General features: G+C 45.3%; 1 protein-coding gene and 1 long non-coding RNA gene across 2 annotated transcripts in view; both read right to left on the reverse strand.

Annotated features, from left to right (window-relative positions):
• Nucleotides 1–12,016, reverse strand: part of XKR6 (XK related 6) — a 208,831-nt gene that overhangs the window by 158,929 nt on the left and 37,886 nt on the right. The gene's annotated exons all lie outside the window — the stretch shown is intronic.
• The window catches only part of LOC141728433 (uncharacterized), a 51,100-nt gene that overhangs the window by 2,019 nt on the left and 37,065 nt on the right, over nucleotides 1–12,016 (reverse strand). The gene's annotated exons all lie outside the window — the stretch shown is intronic.

Raw genomic sequence — 12,016 nt, forward strand, 5'->3', positions numbered from 1 at the left:
TAAATAAATAATAATGCTTAAACCTTAACTAAAAAAAAACATTATTGATCAATTAAAGCTTAAATAGTGAAATAAAAATAGGATGTTCAGGAATCCCTGATGGGGTGGCAGAGCTCATTCCACCAAAGGTTCAGAGTCTGAGGTGCAGACCGAGTCAAAGGTCAGGATTTCTAGGAGAGGACACATGGCAGCGTCAGTGACTGAGGGAGCCAAGACCAGCAGCTCTGACTGAGCACCTCACTTGGAATCACTGAACCTTTAAGGTTGGAAAAATCTTTAAGGTCATTGAGCTCCCCCAGCACTGCCAAGGCCACCACTGGCCCATGTCCCCAAGCGCCACATCCACATGGCTTTGAAATCCCTGCAGGAATGGTGATTCCACCATGGGCAGCCTCTTTCAGTGCCTGAGCACCCCTTCAGTGAAGGAACAGATAAACGAAACCAGATGGAATAAAAAATCCCAGCAGTGTAAATTAACCATTCCAAAGCCTTTAAGAAAATAATTTTACAGGTGGGTTCCAATTAATTGGTAACTACACCTTAAACTGGGACAGGAATTGGGATTTCTGGTTTGGGATGAGATCTTTCCACACTCAGTGCTCCCTTTATGCTGCTAAAAGGATGCTGGTAACTGATGAAACCAGAGCTCCAGGAGAAATAGTCTACTTTGAGGTGTAAATCAGCTCTTACACTGCAATTTACAAATGATTCTGCTGGATAAAAAGCACAAAAAATTAAGTACAAAGAGGCTCAATCACCTCAAATAACGATTAGCCATAAGTGGATACATTATACCACAGACATGTCTCTGCTCTGTTAAATATTAATTTAAATGGACACATTTTAAAAAGACATATAATAGGGATAAGCACTTTTTGTTAAAGGAGAGCAACTCCTGTTAGTGAGTAAGAAAGGAACAGCTCAGAGGAGAGCAGAAGGTTTCAAGCAAGAACAGTCCAAGCAAGGATAAGGAAAATATAGGTACAGTAACCCGATACAATTATATGCATGTAAACATGTGCATTCAGTGCAGCTTTTCTGCATAAATCCTTAAAATCTTGAATTGCAAGCTAAATAAGATAATACATTGCTGATCTCCAAATCTGTGAGATCATTCAGCTTTCCAGAATGGAGTAACACTGAGCTAAAACACACACAGAGCTGAAACCAGCCCAGCTTTGGCTGCAACTCGAGGCAACGTCAGCAGCTGCCACTGCAAAATGTGCAGAGAGCTCTCTCCAAGCTTCATCCACACCCCCTAAATAAATCCTGTGCCAAAACACAGCAAATACTCTCTGTCAGAGACCAAGCTGCAAAGCTGTTTGGCTTGGGGTTTTTTTTGCTTCTTCAAGTTCCAGCTTGAGGAGTGCTTGGGAATGCTGTGACATGGGAAGGGAAATAGCCTGAGTATGTGCCCGCCTTGTTTCCTCCACTGTTGATATTATGATATTATGATATTATTATATATAAATTTTCTGGTGATAATTAACTGAGAAATTTGGTACACTGGCCAATTACCTGTCAACACAAAACTTTATTTCATTCTTAGTTATGGAATCATAGAATCACAAAATTACAGAATCAGGGAATGGTTTGGGTGGGAAGGGACATTAAAGCCCATCCAGTTCCACCCCTGCCATGGCCAGGAACACCTTCCCCTACCCCAGGATGCTCCAAGCCCCATCCAGCCTGGCTTTGGACACTTCCAGGGGCAGTCACAACTTCTCATGTAATTTTTGGCTTTGTACAATGCTGCCTAAGCTCCCCTCTAGCTCCCAAAGCACTTTTGGGGCAATTTATGGGATACCCAGGACTATTTGCAAGAGGAAACCCCATGGAAAAGGAAAGAGAAGCTTTGCAAAGCAGCAGAAGTTGTGGCTGAAGACAAGAACAGAGAATGACAGCACACCAAAAGCCTTTCTTGGTCTCATTACCATTTTGTTGGAAGTTTTCCAGAGCGTTGGTCTCCTACAGCTCCTTCTATGATGGAACCACGTGATGTCAAAATAACCCAAATTCTGCCTTAGTCCTTCTTTCTCTCTGGTTTAAGCTAAAAACAAAGACACACATGGATGATTATGGAATGGAAAACACAAGAAAATGAAAATAATGTTTTTTTGCAGGACTCTGAATTGTCATGAATAGTGAAAATAAATAAATTAAATATAAACAAAGAACAAAAATGCTTTATCTTAAACAATGGGTATAATGTATATATATTAAAATATACATACATTGGAATAAAGGGATGAAAATAACAGGTAAGAAATCACATTGTGTTTGCAACAGACGACAGAAATGAACAGAAATCTGTTTACAGGAACTGAAAACACGCTGCCACGGTGCAATCCTGACTTTTTTCACCACTTAGCCAGCTGCAATTCCCATCACCTCAGCCACAAACAGCACATCTGGGGAGGAAGGGGGATTATTAGGGGCTCCTTTGTCATCCCGAATTACCTGCCCTCGTGTGTACACAAGCACTGGCTTAAACATTCAAAGGAATTTGCCTCCAAGAAAAGTCATCTTTATTGTCATTGTCCCCAATTTCACGGCCAGAGCAGCGACACAGCCCAGTTGTGTGTCAGCACAGCCCCCAGTTTGAGGAATCCACACTGACACGACAAGAACTAATCCTATTATTTCCTTAACGGCATCTGAATAGGCATTTTCCAAGTCCTGCTTCTTATTGTAAGTTTAACCCATGTGTTAATTCTCTTACTGAGATCTCAAGCTGCTTTCTCTAGAATCAGGGATTTAAGGGAATCAAATCCCTTCTATTCAATTTGCTACTTAAGAGACAAACCTTTCAAAATTAAACTTGCAGGCTGTTTGCCTGAAAAACATCTCTTCTCTTTCCAAGGAAAGTGTCTCTAAAACTTGTTTTAAGCACAGAAAGAAGAAGTTTTTAGCACAACTCAAGTTTAAACCTGACAACAGCTGCCTTGAAGTAAGAACCAGGAGGGCAGAAATTCATCGGAGGAAAGATTTTCAGTTTATTTTAATACCAATTTGATGAGTGAGCAACCAAGCAGTGCTTTATTTGAGTAAATTATTTTCTGATATTGTGATTTTCATCCAGTAAACCACAATCACAGAATGGTTTGGGTTGGAAGGGATCTTAAAGGTCATTTTGTTCCAACTCCCTGCCATGGGAAGGGACACATTCCATAATCCCAGGTTGCTCCAAATCCCATCCAACGTGGCCTTGGACACTTCCAGGGATGCAGGGCAGCCACAGCTTCTCTGAGCAATATTCTAAGGTGATCAAGTGGGGAAAGAAATTAGCAAAACCCAATTCCTTGCAGACACTTAATGTGGCTGAAAAAATTTTTGAGCACATCATGCTCAGGGGAGTTTTCCTTTCTGTAATCAAATATTAAACTATGAAGCCCCATGAAAACAAACACCTCACTCTACACACACAGAGACACTTTCTGTGCTTTCCAGCAAAGCCACAACAACAGATTTGCTGTGGGCCTGCAGGAACTTATAGGTAACATATTAAATATTGATTGAAAATAAATCCAAATAATTAGGCTTAAATTTTAATACCCGTGTAGGTTTCTCTATAATTCATGATGAACGGCATTTTCTGAGGTTCCACGAGAGGCTCTGGGTTTAATTTTAATTATGCATTTATTACATAATTCACCAAATTCAGTAATGTGCAGTGAGTCTCCCAGCCATTGAAGTGAGTAACGAGATTTATCAGCCCAGTTTGTCACACAACAAACAGGATTCAGAGCCTTATAAAGGCGGGTGATGAAAGATACATAGAGGGAGGGAAGAACCAGCAGCAGCTTTATTTCCATGTAATAATGCTAATAATATGCAAATAATTCCCCATCTTAATGAATACTTCAGATGAATGCCACGTTCCAAGCGGGGATGGCACAGGGAGGGGAGGGAACTCAGCTGCTGGGAGTGTTCAAAGCTCTTTGGAAACCACAGAGTTACAGCTGTGGGCAAAACTGAGCTTCCCTTCTCCCCCCCAGAGGGAGGCTGGACACTGGAACAGCTCCCCAGGGAATGGGCACAGCCCCAAGGCTGCCAGAGCTCCAGGAGGGTTTGGGCAATGCTCTCAGGGATGCACAGGGGGGATTCTTGGGGTGTCTATGCAAGGCCAGGGGTTGGATCAATGATCCTGATGGATCCCTCTGAACTCAGGATATTCTGTGATTCCATGATCCTCACAAACTCACTGTCACATGGCAGAAGGTTCCTAAGCTCCTCAAGCTCCTTACATACTGTTTTTAGCACTGACAGTCACATCAAAAATGTGGATAATTTTCAAAACAGGCAGGGATGCACACACACCCCTGTAGGGATCTCCACCTGGAGCCTGGAGCACAGACAACACTTTATAGACCCAAACCTCCAGGGGTCTGTGACCTCTCTCCTAAATACTTCTGGTGATTCTTCAAAGCTGCATTTGGAAAATTCTCCTGAATCCCTCCAACTGTTGCTGTCCTTTGACAAACATTGCAATGTATTTTTTTTACAGTTTCTGAAGTTTTTGCAAACTTCCCCTCTTCCAGCAGGAATCATCTCCCCTGGGACACTGGCCATGTGCTCAGAAGCCAGTGGTATCAGGTACTTGCCAGGCTGTTCTTTCAGCCTCAAACATCTTCAGGGAACTCAAATATTTAAGTCTTACAAGCTCCTCACAAAGCCAAGCCAGCATTCCTTCCCACGTTCTCACTTGAAACCCACATTTCTTCAGTCCTCTTTAGGCATCCCTTTCATTCAGCTTCCCATTCCCACACATCCTCTGGGATTTCCAGTCTACCTCCTCTCTCAACAAAGTGTTAGGAGAAGCAGGAACCTTTGGGGGGCCTCCTCCATCTGCAAGAAGAAGCTCCTAAGCCTCCTTTTCTCCAAGCTGTGCCCCATAGCTCCTTCAGCTGCTCCTCACAGGACTTCCTCTCTAGACCCCAAATTCCTGTGGAACAAAAAGGCCTAAAATTCCCTAAAAGTTCGCCCTGATGATGAATGGAAGTGGTGGATCCTCCTCTATGCTCATCCTTGGGGGAAAAAAAAGTGTGAACCTGTCACTTCTCAGGCACCAAAGGATCTGCAGAGAAGAGAGAACCCTTTAAATGGCACAAAACCTTCCACCAATTCTCTGAGATTCCCCCTGGGTCCCAGAGCTGTGAGACAGAAACCCCAGGACACCAGGCTTTGTTAGGTCTGGCTCTCACAGCACTGCTCCTGGGATATCCCAACTGGAAGACAACAAAACCTCCCTCTGTGGAATCTGCAGCTCCAATGCTATGATAGGACTTGACTGTGAAATATTTTGCTTATTTTGACCTCAGAGACTGAGGGGAATCTGCTGCTCTCACTGTCAGGTGGGACCAGCAGAGAAAGAAATTTTCAATGTCTGATCCAGCACCAGCAGAGCTCATTGCTCACCAAGTGCAGAAACACTCTCTGAACTGAAAAATAAATTCAATCCTCACCTCTGCTTAAAGGATGCCCTCAGACACCAGCTGACAGTGGGCTGTGACCGGGAATTTACTGCAAGATATCAAAGCTCCTGCAGGAATGAGGAAACCCAGAGCCAGAAAAGACACAGAGACTGTGCTGTACCCAGTGAAATGCAGTGTTCCCAAAATAAAGGGTTTCCATTTGACACCAGGAACACAGAATGGTCTGGGATGGAAAAGAACTCAGATATCATCTCTAAACCTCTGCCAAGGGAAGGGAAACCACTCAACAGCCACTGCAGCTCCAAGCCCCATCCAGCCTGGCCTTGGACACTTCCAGGGATCCAGGGGCAGCCACAGCTTCTCTGGGCACCCTGTGCCAGGGCCTCCCCACCCTCATAGCCAAGAATTCCTTCCCAATATCCCATCCATCCCCACCCTCTGGCACTGGGAAGCCATTCCCTGTGTCCTGTCCCTCCATCCCTTGTCCCAAGTCCCTCTCCAGCTCTCCTGGAGCCCCTTTAGGCCCTGCAAGGGGCTCTGAGCTCTCCCTGGAGCCTTTTCTTCTCCCAGAGAAGACATTCCCAGCTCTCCCAAAAGCAGAGGCTGCTCAGGGAAGACACCATCTGAGACCAAAACTGGACAAATTACACTTCACTGCTCCTTTTCCACGTATTTCATGGGGAACACAAGTGTGAAGAAGAGGAAATCCTCTTCCAACTCTGAAACATTTGGCTCTAATAAAAAACAGCACTTCCAAGTACAGCATTGTGAAATTATTCAGATTTCAGGTAGCATCACAAATTTGCAATAACCCTGGCACAGGTTGCCCAGAGAAGCTGTGGCTGCCCCTGGATCCCTGGAAGTGTCCAAGGCCAGTTTGGACAGGGCTTGGAGCAACCTGGGACAATGGAAGGCGTCCCTGCCCATGGCAGGAGGTGGAAGCCTTGCAGCAGAACTGTTCCAACCTGTTCACTGATTATGGAATCTAAATAAAATAAAAGAAGATGGACAAATAAGCAACCAGAGAAGCACATCTGAGCTCCCAGGTGGGGAAACATCACTTAATAAGGGAATTTTGTGGGCAGCAGCACCAGAGCTGGAAACCTTTATTCTGGCCTCTACAATCAGCACTTGCAGCACTTTGTTGACACAACAGAACATGGCTCAATTTCAAGCACCGTTGAGGTTGAGTAATTTCAAACATCTTTTAATGTTTGTAGAGAGTCCAGAGGGAAGTTGGTTGAAAAGATCTCCAAGGCAGCCACGTGGAAATAAGATACAAACCCCTTCAAATCACTGCAGCGCCAGGCAGGAGGCAGGAATGGAGACAGAGCAGGGAAAAGGGGAAAGGTCAGGATCCACACTTCCAGCTAAACTGCTTAAAGCATTTATTTATGTCCAGTGGCTCCATTACAAGTTCACAGTGTGCCTTGGGGAGCAGTAACAGACCAGTTCCATGAACACAGATTGGTAATTCAGAAGTAAACTTTTAAATGTAATCTGTACTCCTATTTCTTCTCTTTTTACTCCTTTTAGAGGGAGGTCATCCTCTTATAGGTACCAAAATTGTGCATGAGAAATCAGATAAGGCATGAATACAGCTGGATTTAACTTGAATATTACACACCAGGGTATTGCTGCTTTTAATGAAAATCTGGGAAAGATTGCTGATAAACCTGAGTTGGGAGCAATGACAGTGAAAATAGGCTATCACTCATCTACAGAGCTTCCCCTAAACTTGTGAGGTCAAGGGAGAGCCCTTTGAAAGTCTAAATTAAATTTACAAAGGCCAAAATCAGCTGTTCACTGTTGGTATTAGAGCATTTTTCAGAGCAGGATCCAGCAGCAGTATCCCAGCAAGGAACTTCAGGATAACAAACAGTAAATACAAACCAACACCTAGGGTTTGTGTAGTTTTTTTGGTCACTCATATTATGATGATTCAGAATAAGGAAATCTGTCCTGAGAACATTGAGGGACACACAGCTCTTCAGGATGCCCTATCAGAACCAGAATGCCCTGCAAAAGTGTCTCTGGAATGATCAGCAGTGGAGGATGTCAGGGAAAACAGGAACACACCTCCAGCAACAGGCAAACACTCTGAGGTTGGAGGATCCACAGCTAAAATCTGCTCAAGAACTGCTGGCAGCTCTGGTTTCCTTCTGACCTTGTACCTCCATGCACAGGCTGGATTATCACTGCTCCAGAGGCCGGAGTTTAAATCTGGCAGCAGGGAAAAACAACCAGGGCCACAAACAGCCGAGAAACCCTGAGGCAAGGTGCAGAGATGATGGGTGCAGAGCGCTCCATCTTCCTCTGGCTGAGCACAGAGTCTCTGCTTCTGCTTCCAGCAGCTTTCTGGGAGTGCTCAGCGCTCTTGGAAGCTAAACCAAATGTGAATGTCAATGAAATGGTGCCCACAGCACTCCTGTCACATCTGGAGTCACAGAATGGTTTGGATAGGAAGAGGCCTTAAAGATCACCCAGTCCCAAACCTCTGCCATGGACAGGGACACCTTCCATTATCCCAGGTTGCTCCAAGCCCCATCCAACCTGGCCTTGGGCACTTCCAGGGATCCAGGGGCAGCCACAGCTTCTCTGGGCACCCTGTGCCAGGGCCTCCCCATCCTCACATGAAGAATTCCTAAAGTCTCTAATTTAAACCTATTCTTTTTCAGTTTAAGCCATTTCCCCTTGTCCTGTACCTCCATCCCTTATCCCAAGTCCCTCTCCAGCTCTCTTGAAGCTCCTTTAGGCACAGAAGGGGCTCTGAGGTCTCCTTGGATCCTTCTCTTTCCAGGCTGAACATCCCCAGTGCTCCCAGCCTGTCTGCATGGGACATTTTATGTTTTTATATTACAGCAGCAGGACTGTCAGATTTGCTGTGAAATCAGCAATGGGGACAAGGGTGCAGCCTCACCCTGAGCCCTGGGACAGCTGCTGTGCAGGTCTGCCTGCTTCCACCACATCCTGCTGCATCTGCCACTGCTGAGCACCTCTGGCAGCACCACTCTTAGAGGAAAGCCAAGTTAAATCCTTCCTGTCCATTTGCTTTCTTCAGGACAGGATTCAACTCCTTGCACAGATCCCCACAGCTGTCCCAAAGTTCATCAGGATGGATTAAATTCTTCTCTAAGTTTTATGATTATTCCAAGGGTGAAGAATGAAAAAAAAACCTTCTCCTAGATCACCTCAGAGAAAGCCTCAGAGACACCAGCAGCTGCTGAAATTGCTCCTTCCAAGCCTGTCCTGACACACAAAAACCTGAAACCTTTTCCTGAAGGAAGATTTTTCTCAGTGCAGCACCAGCTACACTGCATCAAGCCCCATTTAATTTGCCATTTGCTCCTACCCAGCAGAGGTAAGGAGTAAATCAGCACCTCTGTGGCTCTGTCACAGATGCCACAGGATTTTCCAGCCAGACAGACAGACAGACTGTAAGTGCTGCCCTGCTGGGACACTGCATGCCACAGCACTGGCACATTAAGAGGATCATGATCCCAGCATTAGCTGTGGGAACACTCCCAATAAATAGCTATTTTTCCAGCCTGATTGTTCCAGCTTCCATCATTTCACATTTTAATGCAGATTCTTCCTGTGAGCAGACTCATCACTGCCCAGCTCAGTCTGTCCATCCGGCCCAGACACCACATTTTTTCACACAAGGCTGTGGCATATGGATTTTTCCTTCAAAAATGAGGAGTGTCAGCATTTTCCTATCATTCTTCTGGAGCAAAAGTGATCTTAACTACACCCTCTTAAAAGCTGGAGCACATTTCACGAGAACTCCACTTTGTCAGGCCGTGGTGAGGTCACAGATCAGGCTGGCAGGTGGAAAAGAAGGTTTAAATGTGTTTTTAGGGTCACCAGAGGAGGATCCCTCAGCCATTTGGGTTTTTCAGCAGCTCTCTACTGCCTGAATGCAAAGCAGCCTCAGCTGAATTTCACTAATTCCTTCAAAGGCTCTCTTACACTCATCTGCACAGATTATGCAGTAAATACTCTTTAAGAAAGCACTCTCTAACCCCAACAAGGCTATTCAAAAAATAAGGCTTAACCAGCTGACCTCTGATTATCTTCAGCAGTTCACCCATCTGTCTCCAATACACAAATTCCAGCCTCAAAGCAATGTGTCTGAACTGGATCTTAACAATCACAATGCTCTTCAATGAAATGGTGACATGAAAGTGTCCAAACTGTCCCCAAAAAAGCTCAGTGAGGGCTGTGAACACTTAAACACCTCCTAAAAGTCACCATAACCCAGGCACAGGACATTGAAGCAGCATTTCTGCTCTCAAGGGACACATCAGGACCAACCCATCAGGATCTGTGCCCCATTTCACACATGGACAAGATCAGCCCAAATGAATTGAATCCAAACCCTTCCTCCCACAGTGGCTTTGGGAAGAAACCTTCCCAGTAGCTTTGCCTTTTGTAGTGACAGTGTTTACAAAATTTGGGAGTTGTGAAGAAAACTGGGATTGCTCAATGGCAGCTTTCAGGAAGTGCTGCAGACTGCAAAGTAAGTGACATTTGAAGCTAAAAATTAGTGAGTTATTTTTCTAGAGTTGGAGCACCTCCTTCTTCTCCCTGGACACCTCTGTTACCATTCCATAGGAGCTGCAGGAGACATGGCATCAATCAGGAAACTAAAGGGTTATCCCAAACCTCCTGGGGTATCACAAACTTCAATTTTCCCCTTCTCCCCAGGTTATTTTGACGTCTCAGCCACCTTTAACTGCAGCCAGGAGCTCACTCTGCCACCAGTCATGGAACACAGAATGTTTGGGTTGGAAGGGACCTTAAAGATCATCCAGTGCTACCCCCTGCCATGGGCAGGGACACCTTCCACTGTCCCAGGTTGTCCCAAGCTCCATCCAACGTGGCCTTGGACACTTCCAGGGATCCAGCGCAGCCACAGCTTCTCGGGTCAATCCATGCCAGGCCCTCCAGATGCTGCCACCCTCCTGATGTCTGTGAACTAAGAGAGCAATTTCAGCCACTCCAACTTTCTAAAAGTGGTGTTTGACCCTTTCCAGCCTGGAATCCAGCCTCTTTAACATCCAATATGGACACTGTAAGCAGCTTTTGAATTTGAAGGGTTTCCACTGAGTGCATTTTACAAGTTAAGTCTCTTCAGGTTCAAATTTTTCTCACAGTGCATTTGAAACCACCCAGAAAAATCCTGATCCTGGCAGGGCTTAGGGATTGTTTTGATTACAAAAGAGAAAAAAATACATCTTAAAGAAAGGGGGAGATGGAAGAGGAGCTTTCAAATGGATGCAGCTTTGCTAGAGACAAGAAAAAAATCACAGGAAATAAGAGAGCACTAGTCTGGAAAACAAAAGATCTGCAAGAGGCTGATTATGGCCTTGATTAACAGCCCCCGCTCAGGGCTGGGGCGACAGGAGCAGCAGTGGGCAAAGCCACCCCTGGGAAGAGGTGAAGGAAAGCAGGAGCTGCTTTCCAGGAGAACTGAGCTACAGGGACTCTCCACACCCCCGTTATCCATGAGGGAACAGCCCAGGGCACTTCCCATGGAAATGAATCTTGGCTCAGGAGTGAGATAGAGCTGTGAGAGAGGAGGAAGCACCCACACCAAATTTTCCTATCTCTTTCCTTTTCTATCTCCGAATAGATCAATATTTTATTACCTTTCATGCTGAATATTTAGAGGGTTGTTCATTTCAGGAGAAAAGGAGGATGCAAACCCACAGCAATGCATTGTGGGGCACCCACCTGGCTCAAAAAGATATCTGGACCTGATCTTGTACCTCCAAATTCCTATGGTGCAGCCAGACTGAGGACACTGCAAAGCTCATGAGATGTCACCTCTCAGCCTGAGGCCACCAGGAGTGTAAGAGGGGCACTGGATGCACTTGTAACCTGGGTTTATGCAACAAAATTCTCTGCTCTAACTCACCATGTGTCCTCCTGTAAAAAACACTGTGCAGAGTGTAGGTTTAGATGGGATATTAGGAAAAAATACTTCCTTGTGAGGGTGGGGAGGCCCTGGTGCAGGTTTCCCAGAGAAGCTGTGGTTGACCCAGGATCACTGATGGAAGTGTTCAAGGCCAGGCTGGACAAAGCTTGGAGCAACCTGGGATAGTAGAAAGTTCCCTGGCTATGGCAGGGGTTGGAATGAGATGAGCTTTAAGGCTCCTTCTAACCCAAACCATTCTGTGATTCTGTGATATAACAGAGCAAATTCTCTCCCTTCATCTCAAATTAAATCTAAGCATGAAGCAAAAGCAGCTGCGTTTGTGTAGTGATACATGAAAGTGTCTGCAAAGCATTTTAGGATCCTTCAGGAAAAATGCTAAATATCTGTTCTATAATTCAATGAATGTTAATATATTCATCACAGATTTCCACTCTTCAATTGCATGGGAGAAAAACAAGAAAATTGGTGCTTGTTGCAACGTTACGATGCCAAGGGATGGAAGCAGTCCAGGGCCTCGAAATATTCAAGTTCTGTGTGGGATGCAGGGAAATCCCCCATGAGAACACAAGCAGAGCCTGTGTGCTGTGGGATGAGGAGTGAAGGCACACTCAGGCTGGCTTTGACCTCCAGAACCAGA

The sequence above is a fragment of the Zonotrichia albicollis genome, chromosome 3, assembly GCF_047830755.1.
Source record: "Zonotrichia albicollis isolate bZonAlb1 chromosome 3, bZonAlb1.hap1, whole genome shotgun sequence".
Classification (NCBI taxonomy): Eukaryota; Metazoa; Chordata; class Aves; order Passeriformes; family Passerellidae; genus Zonotrichia; species Zonotrichia albicollis.